This window comes from Pinus tabuliformis, chromosome X (assembly GCF_031772625.1).
Source record: "Pinus tabuliformis cultivar Carrire ecotype Pingquan chromosome X, CPIR1, whole genome shotgun sequence".
NCBI classification, from domain to species: domain Eukaryota; kingdom Viridiplantae; phylum Streptophyta; class Pinopsida; order Pinales; family Pinaceae; genus Pinus; species Pinus tabuliformis.
The window spans coordinates 1,048,129,091-1,048,148,179 of record NC_142308.1 but is presented as its reverse complement, the minus strand read 5'-3'; positions in this window follow the sequence as shown (position 1 = coordinate 1,048,148,179).

Genomic DNA, 19,089 nt, shown 5'->3' with positions numbered 1-19,089 from the left:
TCGTAATTTAAAAAGGTGTGTTGTCAACTTTAGCAAATGCAATTGTTGTTTATTGAAATAATGTTATCTTCGAGTGCCTTATTAATGAGAAAAGGTCATAAATCAACAAAAAGTTGATGCAAATCATGCAATGATTTTGGTAACTTAAGGCGTTGGCACCCATCTACTACTAATGCTTCCTAGTCTAAGAGTTTTGAATATCAATATGAACAACCTCACAGGTAGAGAGAACTATTTATGCCATCACACACCCACTTTCCTTATAGGAATTTATTTTTAAATAACTTCTTTTGAATTTCTATTTATTCCATAACAACAAATTTGACCAGCTGGTTGGATTGTTATAGTTCATATTTCTAGCTAGATATTGTTGTAGATGATGTAACAATAAGAGAAAGTCAAACCGAATAAATGAGACAAATATTATTAGTACCACAAGTTGGGCATAGTCAATCCACAGAAGGAACCTGATCTAGAGGAGGATCAATGCAAAATTGATGATAAGTAAGCAAGCAACTTACTCCATCATAACATAAAAATGCACCCCAACTTTGCATATTTCACAAATATTATTATAATCATCCAATGGGATGCTTCTTTGAAACTGTTGGTCTGTGAAGATGATGGTGCACTAGTGTTGATATTTTCCCGAGTCTTAATTTCTACATCCCCAGTCTCACACTTATGTTCATTTTACCCTCCACTACATGGTCTTTTGAGAAAGCTAGCCGTTCATCCCCTCTGCAATACATGGTATCCATCCTTATCTGTGACCAAATCACAAACACATTGCATTGTGAAGACAAATAGGGTATAAAAGCCTTCAAGCTGAAAATTTTCCAAATGCAGAAGGCCATGGAACAAATCATGCCCAAGACCACCTCGTCAAATTTTCAAAGAAAGTGGCGAGTTCCCCATGTAACCATTTCAATAGTTATAGGAAAAATGAATCAATCTGAAAAAATTTCTATACATGGCGAATATGATAAAGTTGTACATGGTGTTGCATGGGCCATTGAACATATTGTATGCTCTATTGTTGCTAAGGATGAGGGATAGCATCTTGTATTTTCATTTATTATTTCTGCAAATCTCTTGAATAAACACTTTGCTTTGTGGACAAAATTTGTTTTGAAAATTTTTCAGGAGAAACGTTTTTTAAAGTACCTAAATCATATCTTTGTTCCAAATTTGGAGTGGCATGCGACGAGGGGTCAATTTTTGTGAAGTATATATGCAGTTTATGTCTAAATATAATATGAATAGCCTATGTGCCCAATTTATGAATAATTCCTCTATTTCATAAATGACCTTACATTCTTCCTAAGACATTTTGGTTTATGGAAATAAGTTGCTTTCATGTCTTTAGCTCCCATGCTTCCTGCACTCATAGAATGAGGAAATGACCTAGACAGTTAAATTGATGATTCGATTTGGGAAGGAACTTTTATATGGGCCTAATTGATGACTCTAACTTTACACACATCAATCATTAAATCTTATGCATTATTGCAATGATGCTTAGGAGGAAAGAACAAACACAAACAGTTTCGCTGAGATTGCATTGACACCCAAGAGGAAGGAAGAGATGGTTTCACCAATGTCATGCAACGTACAAAATTATCAGCCAATCTAGGACATGAAAGCATAGAAGTACTGAATAAATTTGGAGATTCGGTGATAGATGGATATTTTAAAGAAGAATAAAATGTGGAGGTCGATGGAGCTCATGATTTATTCGGCTCTACGAAACTTGAGCGAACAGAACTTGTAGAAACGATTGAAAGAGACACTTGGCGGGTTTTAGTAAGTGAAGGACTCGATGGCATGGACAGAGGTCGCTCATGCTGTGGAGTCGTTGGAGACTTTCCATGTGTTAAATTTTGATGGGATGAAGGAGGATGAAAATGGAGCATGGGGATTGGCTAGAGTGAATAGTGTTTTCCAAACCAACTCCAGAGAGGGAACACCTTCGGTGTAATTAAAAACCCAAGAGATTATTAATAGTGCAAACCTAAGAAATCGATAAACCCAACACATTAATATTAAAAACGCAAGAGATTATTAATATAAAAACCCAAGCCGCATTAATATTCCCGTGTTTTGATATTATTCCCTTGGGTTTATAATATCAAACCCTTGGGTTTATTAATCTAAGGGTTCATATTCCTAGGGTTTAATATCATTCTCTTGGGTTTCTAGTATTAATTCTAAAAACTCTAAGATTATAAAACCTAATATATTATTATACATATGAGGGATTAATATTATAAACCCAAGGGATTGTAAACCCTAGGATTAATATTACAAACACAAGCGATTATAAACCCTAAAATAAACATGGTTGACCATGGTTTATTTTCATATTGAGACAGTCCTGTCACAATGCAACGTTGGACCATGGTTGATCATGATTGATTTTCATATCATGACAATCTTTGTCACAATGTGATGTCGGACCATAGTCGAACATGGTTGATTTTCATATTACGAAAATATTTGTCACAATGCAACATTGGACCATGGTTGACCATGATTGATTTTAAAAATCATGGTTGACTATGATTGACCATTGTTGACTATGGTTGACTATGGTTGACCATGATTAGTATTATAAACCCAAGCGAATAATAAACCCAAGGGATTAATATTAAAAACCTAAGGGCTTATAAACCCAAGGGAATAACATTAAACCCCGGTAATATTAATGCTTGGGTTTGTAATATTAATAATCTCTTGAGTTTTTAATATTTATCCCAAGGGTTCATATTCCTGGTGTTTAATATTATTCCCTTGGGTTTATAAACCCAATCCCTTGGTTTTATTAATCTAAGGGTTCATATTCCCAAGGTTTAATATTATTACCTTGGGTTTATAATCCCTTGGGATTTTAATATTAATCCTAAAAACTCTAAGATTATAAACCCTAACATATTGTTATGCATATGAGGGATTAATGTTATAAACCCAAGGGATTATAAACCCTAGGATTAATATTATAAACTCTAGGTATTATAAATCATAAATTAAACATGGTTGACCATGGTTTATTTTCATATTGAGACAATCATTGTACTATGCAACGTTGGAAAATGGTTGACCATGATTGATTTTCATATCGAGACAATCTTTGTCACAATGCGATGGTGGACCATGGTTGACTATGGTCGATTTTCATATTGATACAATCTTTGTCACGATGTGAAATTGGACCATGGCTGACCTGTTGGAAATAATACTGAGAGGGGGGGTGAATCAATATTATTAAGTCAAATATTTTTTTATTTCACACCTAGATCATATACGCTACTTCAGTTAGAGAAAACTGTGTATATACGCAACTTCATATAAGGAAACCAACGTATACCATGCAGACTTATAATTTAATGTATTCTACAGATGTTGATCATTAATATGTGCATCAGAGTCATATAAACAATAACTAGGAATAGTAAAAACATATTAGAAGACAATCACACACAAGAACACAAGATATAATGTGGAAACCCAATGTGGGTGAAAACCACCTGTTGCAATTCATATCTATCTTCTTTTAATTAGAAACTTCTTTTTACAATGATTCTGTACTAGTGCAGACTTATACCAGTACGCAGGCTGCAACCTGCAGAGAGCTACAACCCTCTCTCGTTCTCCAGCTTCTCCTGGATGGGAGCTACAACCCCCTTAGCTCTTGTACTAGCTGAGATACTAGTACGTAGGTGTTGACCTATAGAAGGCTGTAACCTTCTCTTCTCTTCCAGGGACCATGTTTCATCAATTTTCAGACTGGATCCATGAATATCAAACAAACATCAAGTATATATGCATCAACCAATCTCCTTTCCACAAACAACTAGTGAATCAACCAATAACTGCTCAGAATGCTGTAACCAGAAAACAATACTAGTAACCAGACACCAATGCTGAACCGAGAACACTGCAGTAATCCATAGAAGCAGCTAGAACATATTTCAAGAGACGTACGCTACTTCACTATGTATAACCCTGCATACATATGCAGCTGAATCAAGGTCAACCAGCGTATACGCTTTCTTCACTTGTTGAACCTGCGTGTATACGCGCCTTTTCAGAGCCGAACCTGCGTATAGATCTATAAAAGACAATTCACCCTTTATGCTTAAATAGACTTCAGTTATACTCAGATTATCAGATTTATAGATCTAATTATGCGTCGATTATAACAGATCAAGTCACAAAAAGATACTACTATTCAAGCCTTGAGATCTCGACCCACCAACGGAACTTGTCTATCTTGTAATGCTCAAGTTCCTCCTTGATTCAGATCTAGCCACACAAACCAATCACTTGCATGTCTTCAGATATTCAATTCATCAGATGATCCTTGCCTAATGATCTCCTTCCTCTTTTATAGTCTTAGGCCTTTCATAATACCACAGTCCAAAACCATAACAAGCCAATACCATAGACCCAAAACTTGGGATCAACACATCTGACGAGATACTATGGTCCAAAACCATAGGTTCAAATACCAAGGACTAAATATCACGGACCAAACATAAGTTCTCCCACATGTACGCGCTTTTCCTTGCGTGAAAGTGCGTGTATACGCAAACGCGACTTTGGAACATCTACCCGCGTGTATACGCAGATTGATCACAATGAACCTGGGTATATATTTTTTTCTTTCATTCTGAGAGCCTGAATTGAGATCTATTACCAGAGTGAGTTGCCATCAAGGACAACACCTATGCCACACCTGTGCCATAGCGCCAAACCTGTGTCATAATGCCAACAATCTCCCCCTTTGGACTTGATGGCAACCTCAAAGTCATTCTCCCCCTTTGTCATCAAGGGAAAAGGGTTATGCTCCCCCTGAGTACATGTTGGAATCTCTGCTCTGTTGTGCTGACCATGCTCCCCCTGACTATAGGCAAGATTTGCAAAACGATGTTCTTCAAGAACCATGACTTATACATCATAGAAGACCTTCCTATCACCAAAAGACTCTATACAAACATCCATCACCCAACCAAGTGGGGATCATCCACCCAAACAAGTGGGGATACATCAGAAGTTTACATATGACAACCAAGTACATTACATCATTCATCCTAGGCATAGTGGGGAAACCAAAATAGGCCGTTACATGACCTTGACAATAAAAGACATAGAGACGAAAAATTTAGAGCAAGACTATGAAAGTCACCAATAACTAATATCAGCAACACTATTTAGATCATCAATCATGTTCTCCTTCTGTTCTCCTTCTGCAGCTGATCCACCTAAACCCAAAACAACTTGTGTACTCGAACCAAGAGCTTCTAATGTAATGCCAACAATGCATTATTAGAAGATTGTCTGCTCCCCCTGAACCTGTGCCAAATGGTCTCTCGGCAGACCCATATCAGACTCTCTTCAACCAGAGTCTATCCCCACTGATTTCCTTCAAACCACCATATACGCAACTGTATCTGCATAAATCGGCGTATGTACGCAGATCCTCCTCATGCAACTCGCGTACAACCATATTTCTCTGAAACAGACAGGTTTCAACAGCAAGATGATGCATCAACTACCCCCAGCTTCTGTTTGAGGTATTCAAATGTCTCCTTGGGCAGTGGTTTGGTGAGAATATCAGCAACTTGTTCCTTAGAGGGAACATACTCCAACTTGACCTTTTGTTCAAGCACTTGTTCCCGAAGAAAATGGTATTTGATAGGTATGTGCTTGGTCTTTGAATGCATGACAAGATTCTTTGAAATGTTGATTGCACTTGTATTATCACAAAAATTGGAAACAGGTGGAGTACAAGTGATTTGAAGATCTTGCAATGTTTGCATAATCCAAAGGAGTTGTGTGTAGCAAGATGCAACAGCTACATACTCTGCTTCAGCTGTAGATAATGCAATGGAACTTTATTTCTTGTTGAACCATGATACTAATCTAGGACCCATGAAGAATGCACCACCACTAATGCTTTTCCTGTCATCCACGCTACATGCCCAATCTGCATCTGTATATGCATGAAGTGTGATATCTGTATCTCTAGGATACCATAAACCATAGTTTTGAGTCCCTTGAAGGTATTTGAAAATTTTCTTGACTGGCTGAAGATGAGTTTCCTTTGGATTTGCCTGAAACCTTCCAACTATCCCTACTGCATGCATAATGTTTGGTCGGGTACCTTTTAGATAGAGTAGACTACCAACCATGGATCTATAGGTAGGTTGATGTACAGCTGCTGATTCATCATTTGTGTTGAGACTGCATCCTGTAACCATAGGAGTACATACTGGTTTCGAATCCTCCATCCCATATTTCTTCAAGATCTGCTTGAGATACTTGGTTTGTGATAGAAAAATGCCGTCTTTATTTTGTTGGACTTGTAAACCAAGAAAATATGTGAGCTCACCAAGCATGGACATTTCAAACTCCTTTTGCATTACTAAGGCAAAATTTTGACTCATGTCTTCTTCATTGTTTCCAAAGATGATATCATCAACATACACAACAAGTATTAATAACCTTTAATTGTCAACCTTTATATACAGATTGTTGTTTGTTGATCCTTTTTCAAAACCTTGTTGATGAAGGTACTCATCCAACCGAAAATACCAAGACCTTGGAGCTTGTTTAAGACCATAGAGAGCCTTTTTGAGTCTGCATACAAGATTTGGATCATTTCCAAGGATGAACCCATCTGGTTGTTCACTGTACACTTCTTCATTCAAGTCTCCATTCAGAAAGGCATATTTTACGTCCATCTGAAATGCTTTGAACTTTTGAAAGCTAGAGAGAGCAAGGAACATTCTTATAGCCTCAAGTCTAGCCACTGGTGCAAAGGTTTCTTCAAAGTTTATGCCTTCTTGTTAAGCATATCCTTTACAAACAAGTCTTGCATTGTTTCTAACCACATCTCCATTTTCATTCAGCTTATTTTTTAAAATCCACTGTGTCCCTATGACATTCTTATCTTTTGGTCTAGGAACCAACTCCCAAGTGTTATTCCTTTCAATATGCTCAAGTTCTTGATTCGTTGCCTTGACCCAGCATTCATCTTTGCATGCTTCTCTTACATTTTGTAGTTCGGTGGAGGAGAGAAATGCTAGATAGCTCGAAGCTTCTAAAATGGTTCTCCTTGTTTGTACATCTGCCTCTTTCTGCCCCAAAATTTGAGATTCTGGATGATTCTTCTGAATGTATCTGGATGGAGTCTTTTCTTCTATTCTTATTTGTTCTTCTGGTGCCTCATGGGTTTCTTCATCATGAATCTGATTTGACGTTGAGGGATAGTCCTCATCATCTTCGAAAACTTCAGATCTTTCCTGCCTAGGGGTATTTCCTTCTTCATCAATCACTACATCAATACTTTCAATAATTTTTCCAAGTCTTTTATTGTAACACTTATATGCTTTGCTATGGGGAGAGTAACCAAGGAGAATGCCTTCATTTGCTGTAGGTTCAAACTTGCCAAGATTTTCATCAGTCCTTTTAATGTAGCATTTGCTTCCAAAAATTTTGAAGTATTTCACCGTGGGAGTATTACCATACCAAAGTTCATGAGGAGTCTGAGTGTCGTTTACTCGGACATTTGTCTTGTTAAGAATAGTTACTGCAGCAAATGCGGCTTCACCCCAGAAGGTTGCAGGAGTTCCAGATTCATCGAGCATAGCACGAGCCATTTGTTGAATCGTTCTGTTCATCCTTTCCACTACTCCATTTTGTTGAGGTGTCCTTGTAGCAAAAAATTCCCTTCTTATGCCATGTTCTTCACAAAAATCGAAAAATTCGTCTGAGGTAAATTCTCCTCCTCGATCAGATCTGAGACATTTGATTCGTCGATCTGATTCATTTTCAACTAAGGCTTTGAATGATTTGAACTTTTTGAAAGCTTCATCTTTATACTTCATGAGTCCTAACCAACACATCCTTGAAAAGTCATCAATAAACAATATGAAGTACTCTTCACCTCGAGGTGAATTCTTCCTAGTTGGATCACATATATCAGTATGGACAAGTTCAAGTGCCCTGCTAGCTGATCCTTCCTTCTCCGGGAAATTAGTTCTGGTTTGCTTACCAAACTGACATGATTTGCATATTGTATTGTCTGGAATTCTGATGTCAGGAAGATCACGAACCACCTGATATTTGCATGCTTTCCTTATTTGAGAGAAGCTAAGATGCCCCAATCTTTTGTGCCATGGCCAGTGTTCATCATTCTTGCTTAGATAGCATTGATGTTGTCCTTCTTTGAATATGTATAAATTATTTGGAGTTCTTATGCCTTTGATCACTATTTTTCCTGCATCAAGATCACGAACACTACATCCATTTGATCGAAATATTACCTCAGTTCCTTGATCGCACATCTGATTGACACTCAATAGATTATGCTTTAAGCCATCAACATACATAACATTTCCAGCTTTGACCTTTTCTTTCAACTGAACAGAACCTTTATCTTTTATGAACGTAGGGGTGTCATTTCCAAATGAGACCTTCTATGCCTTTTCTAATGCACTATATGATTGAAGTTTTTCTTTATCACGTGTCATATGTTTCGAACATCCACTGTCGATATACCATTGATTTTCCTATCCTTCTACATATAAGGTTATCCCACATCTTTTCGGTTGCAGTTCTTTCACTCTCCATGTTTTGGTACTTGAGACTTGTTCCTTCTGAGTTGTCCGCCGAAACCTGCTCCTGCATTCAGAATCTTCATGACCGAAGTTGTTACAAATAGAACATTCTATTTCATTTTCAAGAGCAGAAAAGTTATTGTAGGTCCTTTTCATGATCCCAGTCATACTTCTTTGTTCTTGAGCTTTTCTAGTCATGATTGTCTCATAGGAAACACATTGAGCCGCTTTGTGACCAAAGTTATGACAAGAGAAACACTGACCATTGAAGAAACTCCTGCGATTATCAAATCTACCAACCAAATGATTGTAGTTTCTATTGACATCCGTTCTTGAGGCAAATTGAGAATGTTTTACTTGTGGCTGGTTGTAGCTTCTGTTTATCCTTAAAGTAGATTGCCCCTGATTTACCTGGTAGTCTTTGTTCATTCTTGAGGTAAATTGTCCCTGATTTACCTGGTGATGTCGATTGTGCCTTTGCTGTCGATTGTCAATTTGTTCACTCCTCCTTGTTGCATCCAGATAACTTTTGGAGGTGGATGGCTCCTGTGCTTGAGACACTTCGTCATTATATTCCAAACCTGACTTGATTAGTGGAGAACACTGCACTTTGATAATCTCATCTAAAGTTTCAGATCCTTTAGCAAATCTGAGATTAAGGGCTTTTGTTTTCTCAATTTCTTTTCTAAGTCCCACAATTTCACATTCTAACTTTTCATTGTATTTATCTTTTTCGCCAAGTTGGAATGTTAGAGTATCTATAATCATATTCTTTTCCTCTAAACAAACTTTAAGTCTAGAAATTTCTTCATAAAGACCTTCTTCATTTATAGCATCCAAGAAATCCTCATCTTCAAAAGCCATCAAAATTATATCATCATTACCTCGTTCATCTTCATCACTATTTGACAATCCATCACTGTCTTCATGCGTGTAATAGCTCTTCTTATTCTGCTTTCTGTTCCATCTGACAGGTTCCTTACCTTTGTCTAGTTTATCTTTATGAGGACATTTTGCAGCATAATGACCGACTCTTCCACAAGCAAAGCATTTGAAAGGCAGCTTACCTCTGAATCTTCCAGTTCCCCATTGGAGGTTCTTGACAAAATTTGATTCTTCCTCTTCTTCTGACATATGTCCTGACTCATAGTAATCTCCTTTGCCTGAAGCCTTGAATGCAACTTCTCTCCTATCTGATGGTCCTCCTTTTCTCATTTCGTAAGCAGTTAGAATTCCGTGCAGCTGTGACATGGTAAGGCTCTGTAGGTTCTGCTTTTCTTCTATGGCAGAAAATTTTGATTCAAACTTAGAAGACAAATATCTTAGCACCTTTTCAACCAAAACAACCTCTTTTATTTCTTCACCCAAGTTTTTCATACAATTAACAATCTCATCTATATGAAGGAAATAGTTAGCCACACTTTCTTCATTGTGCATTCTGAGATTTTCATACTAAATTCTGAGGGTTTGAAGTTTTTCTCATTTTACCTGTTCATCTCCTTCATAGCTTAGAACGATCTTGTCCCATATTTATTTTGCGGTTTTGAGCTGCATAATCTTGACGAATTCTGTTTGAGATAGACTCCCTAATAAAGTATTGACAGCCTTTGCATTTGTTTCATATTGCTTCTTCCCAGTTGGATCTGTAGAAGTTGCTGACGGAAAAGTGTACCCTATATCTATGATATCCCAGACTTCTGTACCAAGAGATTGAAGATAGGCTTTAATTCTTACCTTCCAATAGACGAAGTTGGTCCCATCAAAAATTGGTTGCCTGATCGAGGCTTCTCTCTCGCAGTTGCTCATGATGATAGATCTTACTTCAAGCGATCAAGCTTCTTCTGAAGGACCTGCTCTGATACCAATTGTTGGAACTAATACTGAGAGGGGGGGTGAATCAGTATTATTAAGTCAAATATTTTTTTATTTCACACCCAGATCATATACACTACTTCAGTTAGAAAAAACCGCGTATATACACAACTTCATATAAGGAAACCAGCGTATACCATGCAGACTTATAATTTAATGTATTCTACAGATGTTGATCATTAATCTGTGCATCAGAGCCATATAAATAGTAACCAGGAACAGTAAAAACAGAGTAGAAGACAATCACACACAAGAACACAAGATATAATGTGGAAACCCAATGTGGGTGAAAACCACCTGCTGCAATTCGTCTCTATCTTCTTTTAATTAGAAACTTCTTTTTACAATGATTTTGTACTAGTGCAGACTTATACCAGTACGTAGGCTACAACCTGCAGAGAGCTACAACCCTCTCTCGTTCTCCAGCTTCTCTTGGATGGGAGCTACAACCCCCTTAGCTCTTGTACTAGCTGAGATACTAGTACGTAGGTGCTGACCTACAAAAGGCTACAACCTTCTCTTCTCTTCCAGGGACCATGTTTCATCAATTTTCAGATTGGATCCATGAATATCAATCAAACATCAAGTATATATGCATCGACCAATCTCCTTTCCACAAACAACTAGTGAATCAACCAATAACTGCTTAGAATGTTGTAACTAGAAAAACAATACTAGTAACCAGACACCAATGCTGAACCTAGAACACTGCAGTAATCCATAGAAGCAGCTAGAACATATTTCAAGAGATGTACGGTACTTCACTATGTATAAACCTGCGTACATATGCAGTTGAATCAAGGTCAACCAGCGTATACGCTTTCTTCACTTGCTGAACCTGCGTGTATACACGCCTTTTCAGTGCCAAACCTGCGTATAGATCTATAAAAGACAATTCACCCTTTACACTTAAACAGACTTTAGTTATACTCAGATTATCAGATTTATAGATCTAATTATGCGCCGATTATAACAGATCAAATCACAAAAAGATATTACTATTCAAGCCTTGAGATCTTGACCCATTAACAGAACTTATCTATCTTGTAATGCTCAAGTTCCTCCTTGATTCAGATCCAGCCACACAAACCAATCACTTGCATGTCTTCAGATATTCAATTCATCAGATGATCCTTGCCTAATGATCTCCTTCCTCTTTTATAGTCTTAGGCCTTTCACAATACCACGGTCTAAAACCATAACAAACCAATACCATAGACCCAAAACTTGGGATCAACACATCTGACGAGATACTATGGTCCAAAACCATAGGTTCAAATACCAAGGACTAAATACCATGGACCAAACATAAGTTCTCCCACATGTACGCGCTTTTCCTTGCGTGAAAGTGTGTGTATACGCATACGCGACTTTGGAACGTCTAACCCGCGTGTATACGCAGATTGATCACGATGAACCTGCGTATATATATTTTTCTTTCATTCTGAGAGCCTGAACTGAGATCTATTACCAGAGTGAGTTGCCATCAAGGACAACACCTGTGTCAAACCTGTGCCATAGCATCAAACCTTTGTCATAATGCCAACATGACCATGATTGATTTTATAGAACATGGTTGACCATGATTAATAATATAAACCCCAACGAATAATAAACCCAAGGGATTAATACTAAAAACCCAAGGGAATAATATTAAACCTTGTGAATATGAACCCTTAGATCAATAAACGTAAGGGATTGGGTTTATAAACCCAAGGGAATAATATTAAACCCTCAGAATATGAACCCTTAGATTAATAAACCTAAGGGATAGATAGTATAAACCTGAGGGAATAATAAACCCAAGGGATTAATACTAAAATTCCAAGGGATTATGAACCCAATGGAATACTATTAAACCTGAGGGATTAATAATATAAACCCAAGATATATAAACCATAAAATAAACATGGTTTACCATGGTTGATTTTCATATTGAGACAATCCTTGTCACAATGCAATGTTGGACTATGGTTGACCATGAATGATTTTCATATTAAGACAACCTCTCTCATAATGCGACATTGAACTAAGGTTGAACGTGATTGATTTTCATATTCAAACAATCTTTGTCCCAATACAACGTTAGACCATGGCTGACCATGATTGACTATGGTTGACCATGATTCAACATGATTGATTTTGATAAACCATGGTTGACCATGATTGACCATGGTTGACCATGATTGATATTATAAACCCAAGGGATTATAAACCCATTGGAATAATATTAAACCCAAGGGAGTAATATAAACCGAAGGTATATAAACCCTAATATAAATACTATAAACCATAAAATGAACATGGTAGACTATGGTTGACCATAGTTGATTTTCATATTTAGACAATTTTTGTAACAATGTGACGTTGGACCATGCCTGACCATGGTTGAATACTTAGATTAATAAAGCCAAGGGATTGATATTATAAACCTCAAGAGTTAATACTAAAACCCCAAGGGATTATGAACCCAAGGGAATAATATTAAACCCAAGGGACTAATATTATAAACCCAAGGTATATAAACCCTGTTATCACAAAATCGTGTACTAAGGGCTGCTACTTAGCAAGATCTCATGCAACTATTTCAAACCGGGCTTTAGACTAAGGCTTAGCCTCCTTAGTCAGAGAGGGCTCTCTCACAGATTTTTGATATGAATTAATAACAAGAAAAGATGGCTAACTCTTCAAACAATACATGAAAATAAGCTGGTTGGAACAACAAAATAACACTTCTTCCATTGGGCTCATGGAGTCAAACACCTCTGCAGTAAACTATTAACTACTCAATCATGGAAGCCAAGGCATATAATATTTAAACACTCAGAACATCTCTCAAAAAGAACCTCAACTCATAAACATACACAGGAAGTCTGAGCACTAGGTGAATTCAGAGTGATTGCATGTCTATTGAGCTGTAAAACAGAAAGGATAAAGACAAAATCACATATATTCTGAGCCTTTGAACACAAGATGAATCTTGGGAAGAAAAAGTAATCTTTCTATTACTGTCAAAAGTCTTTTACATTAGCCAATATAAAAACTCTGTTTTTTTTCATAAATCTCCAACCCTACTTACATCAGAGTTTCTCCTATATATAGGAAAACAAAACTAAAACTACCTCGAGTCTCCTCCTCCAGCATGAGGGGAGCTCGATGATCTATCATTAACTACCCTTATCTATTTTTAAACAAACTCATTAAATACATAAAGTATTGAGCTGTAATTACAAAGAGTCCTAATCACACTAAAACTCTAACTTCATCTCCTCGTATGCCTGATTCCTTTCTTGATCTTTGACAACTGTCTATTTTCTGTTGTGGCCGAGATGATTGAGCTACAGATGCAAGGAACGCTGACTTTGGATACCTGTAAGCGCTGATGGATCATTTATCATCAGGATCAAAACACCTATTTTTAAGGTCCCTGTCTCCTACCATCCTCCGAAAATGTAGCAGCATGTTCCCAAATCTTTAATAACTCAAAGTATGGAACGCTGCTACCAAACACCATGTCTCCAGATGAGCTGTAGGCTGTATTGATGTACAGGTGTCTCTCTTCTAACATTCCCGGTCAAACTGTTTATTCTGCATTGAAAACATCACCTACAGCAGTTTCGTAGCGCGCTACGAAACTGCTGTGTGATTTAAAAAACACAGTCTTCCTCTAAACTCCTCACAAAATTGAATAGCTGCTGTTGCCATTCTTCAGTTTCACCTTTGCTATGCTGAGATTCAGAATCACATTCCCTGTAACATGAACCTTCACATTGTCCAACAATGTTCAAAGATTCTGTGATGCCAGCAACTTTAAGTTTACGTTTTAGGTACCAAATGAACATTGGCGTGGTTATCAGCATACTGACCTCCAACAGATGGACCAACTGCACATAAATCTTTTCGAGCTTCTGATTTGCTTTGGCCTGTGAGAGATTGATCAAGTACACTAGTATCACTTACAAACTTTTCAACAACAAAGCGAACCCGATGCTCTTCCAGCAAGCACCAGAAGTGCTTGTATTTGCAATACCATTTGGTACAAAGTCTAATAAGTTCCCTCCTTCCCAGCGCTAACGGTGCTTCTTCATTTCTCACATCTAATTGATCTGTCAGGAGCTCATGTGTCATATTTGGAATAACACCCTGCAGCATCCGGGGCGCACACTGATATATATCATAAATAATCGCATGGTAGGCAGTTTGCAAGGAGACTATTTATATTATCTAAACCGCGGAAAGCTGTAACAATCAAATGAAAGACATCGCTCAACACATCATCATTGTAAGGAGCCTCTGGTGTTGTGATTCTGGTGATTTCACTAATGCAGGTGGCCATCAGAAGTGCCACATCTCTATCCCGGTGTCACTAATAACGGCGGCCCTGTGGCAATCAAATCCTTACCATCATTTGGCCTCTTCACTCATTCCATACATTTGGTAATATGGCAAGGGGGGTCCTCATAAAGACCACTTGACACATGGCATTTAATCGTTGCATTCCGTAAGAGAGAATTCTAATGCTAATGTTGTCAAACAGTTTACGTGCACATGGCATACATAATCACAAGATTGGGGATAATGTTTTAATCAAGTTCAATCTTCATCATGTGGGCATGGATCCATTCACGACATCGTAGAACCCTTAAGTGCGCACCCACTGGCAATACGCCAACCATGATAACAATATCATGGCTCACTCCTTCCGGCCTCAAGGCTTCTTTGACATCTTCACTCTGAGCATAAGCAGCAATCGTGTTACCCCATGAGACGGCATCTCGTTGATGTCTTCGGTCAAACAATTGACGTGCGAACTCCAGATTCCCAAATTTGGCATACATTATAGCAGGTGAATTATTATTTGACACAAAACCACTTTTGATCAGATGGGTATGAATCTTCTTCCCCTCTAGAAGAACAGGGAGCTTAGTTCATGTCTTGAATACAAACAGAAATATAGAATAATCCGGCTATAGAATGTGAGAGCTTCCTTGTACAGACCACTTGAAATGTAGCCTTTGACATTAACATTCCATAAGAACATATCTGGTTTATACATTTTACCAAACAGTAGGCATGCATTCTCCATACTACTGCAAGTGGCATACTTGCTTACAAACTTGGTATCGGGATTGATATTCTAGCTAAGTCCATGTCTGCGCATGTGACAATGTACTTCCTTCACTGCTCCATAGAATGAGAAGCATTATTCAACTTCACACAGATGATTTGTATCTTGTATGCGCATCATTATAAACCAAGACACAGAAAATAAGTACATTGAGGTTAATATTCTTTGTCCATGATGGTTCCATAGGTACAAAATTATGCCTCTGCATGCTGGGGTGAGTTTAAGTGTCTTTGTATGATATGAAGAACCAACAGATCCATTAGCATCATTGTAATAGCTGTCCACATATCTATTGAACAAAGATTGCTGCCCAAATGGCTGTATGATAGGCATTGGTCATGCATCCATCAATGAACCAATTATTGCACCCTTTCTAAGAAGCTCACACTGACCAAACTTAATAACAAGCATTGATGATGACTTCTTGAGAACACGCCACCTGTAAAATGTATCCGCCCCAGAACTATTTTGCATGACAGCTACTATGGATTTGAACAAATCCCCCATTTCGTAGCACGCTACGAAATCACTAAAACAGGCTGCGCTGCGAAACTGCTAAAGGATTCATGCGCTGCGAAAACACTTGGTCTTTAAGCTAATCTGAGCAAATGTTTGGAAACGGAATTTTCAATGATAACAAACCCTAAGATAAATATTATAAACACTGAAATAAACATGATTGACCATGGTTGATTATGGTTTACCATGGTTTATATTATAAACCCAAGGGACAAAAACCCAAAGGAAAAATATTAAACCCAAGGGAATAATATAAGCACTAAGATAAATATTATAAGCCCTTAAAAAACAAGGTTGAACATGGTTGATTTTCATATTGAGACAATCTTTGTTGCAATGCAACGTTGGACCATGCTCGACCATGGTTGAACCCTTAGATTAATAAACACTTAGATTGTCACAATGTAACATTCCACCAATGATGGTTTACCATGCTTGACCATGATTGCTTTTCATATCGAGACAATCTTTGTTACTATGCAACATTGGATCATGGTTGACCATGGTTGATTTTCATTTTGAGACAATCTTTGTTATAATGCAAAGTTGGACCATGGTTGATATTAAAACCCAAGCGAATAATAAACCCAAGGGACTAATACTAAAATCCAAAGGGATTATAAACCCACGAGAATAATATTAAACCCTAGAAATATGAACCCTCAGATTAATCAACCCAAGGGATTGATATTATAAACCCAAGGGAATAATATTACACCCTAGGAATATGAAACCTTAGAGTAATAAACCTAAGGGGTTGATATTATAAACCTAAGGGATTACTACTAATACTCCAAGGGATTATGAACCCAACATAATAATAATAAACCCAAGGGATTAATATTATAAACCCAAGGTATATAAACCCTAAGATAGATATTATAAACCCTAAAATAAACATGTTGACCATGGTTGATTTTCATATTGGGACAATCCTTGTCACAATGCGATGTTGGACCATGATTGAGCATGGTTGATTTTCATATTGAAACAATATTTGTCTCAATGCGACGTTCGACCATGGTTGACCATGATTAACCATGGTTGATCATGATTGATCATGGTTTACCGTAAAACAAAGGTATATAAACTCAAAGATACATATTATAAACACTAAAATAAACATGGTAGACCATGGTTGACCATGGTTGATTTCATATTGATACAATTTTTATTGCAATGTGATGTTGGACCATTATTGACCATTGTTGAACCCTTAGATTAATAAAACCAGGTGATTGATATTATAAACACAAGAGAATAATAGAAAAAAGGGATTAATACTATAACCACATTGGATTATGAACCCAAGGGAATAATATTAAACCCAAGGGACTAATATTATAAACCCTAAGATAAATATTATAAACACTAAAATAAACATGGTCGACCATGGTTGACCATGATTAATTCCATAAAATATGGTTGACCATGGTTGGCCATTGTTGACCATGATTGACTTGACTATGTTTGACCATGGTTGACCATGATTGATATTATAAACCTAAGGGAATAATAATCCAAAGGCATAAATACTAAAAACCCAAGCGATTATAAACCAATGGGAGAAATATTAAACCGAGGGGAATAATATAAACTCTAAGATAAATATTATAAACCCTTAAATAAACATGGTTGACCATGATTGATTTTCATATTGAGACAATCTTTGTCACAATGCGATGTTGGACCATGATCGAACATGGTTGAAACCTTAGATTATTAAACCCTTACATTGTCACAATGCAATGTTGGACCATGGTTGTCCATGACTGACCATGATTGATTTTCATATCAAGACAATCGTTTTCACAATGTGACATTGGACCACGATTTATTTTCATATTGAGACAATATTTGTCATAATGCAACGTTGGACCATGGTTGACCCTAATTGATTTTATAAAATAAGGTTGACCATGGTTGAGCAATATTAACCATGATTGATATTATAAACCTAACTAAATAATAAACCCAAGGGATTATAAACCCAAGTGAATATATTAAACCCTAAGTATATGAACCCTTAGATTAATAAACCCAAGGGATTGATATCATAAACCCAAGGGATTAATACCAAAACCCCAAGGGATTATGAACCCAATGGAATAATATTAATCCCAAGGCATTAATATTATAAACCCAAGGTATATAAAGCCTAAGATAAATATTATAAACCCTAAGATAAACATGGTTGACCATGGTTGATTTTCATATTGAGACAATCTTTTTCACAATGTTATATTGGACCATGGTTGACCATGGTTAACCATGCATGATTTCTGTTTCGAGACAATCTTTGTCATAATGCGATGTTAGACCATGGTTGATTTTAATAAACAACCTTTGTCACAATACAACGTTGGACCATGGTTGACCATGATTGATTTTGATGAAACATGGTTGACATATTAATCTAAGGGTTTCTAATATTAACCCTAGGGTTTAGTAGTCACTTGAGTTTATTAGGCTTTTGGGTTTAAAATATCAATCCCTTGGCTTTATTAATCTAAGGGCTCATATTCTCAGGGTTTAATATTATTCATAGTGTTTATAATATTAATCCTAGGGTTTAATCCCTTGTGTTTTCATTATTAATCCCTTGAGTTTATAATATTAATCCCACCGTTTATAAAATTAATCTTAGGGCTTGATGTTTATTTTAGAGTTTATTGGTAGTGCTTGATTATTGAGTTAAGAATTAGGTTTTTTTTTTTTTTTTTAAATAGTCGAATAAAAGAGAGATAAGTAATTTATTAAAGTGGTATCTTTAAAATTGAATTTCTTGATTTAGATTTTTCCTAGAATTATATTTATAAAAGTTTAAAATTGAAAATAAAATTAATGTAATTTAAAAGAAAATAATAATAAAAAATATATTTTTTAACAATTATAAATAAATATAAAAATATATGAAGTTCTAAGAAATACTATAGTCATGTTTTT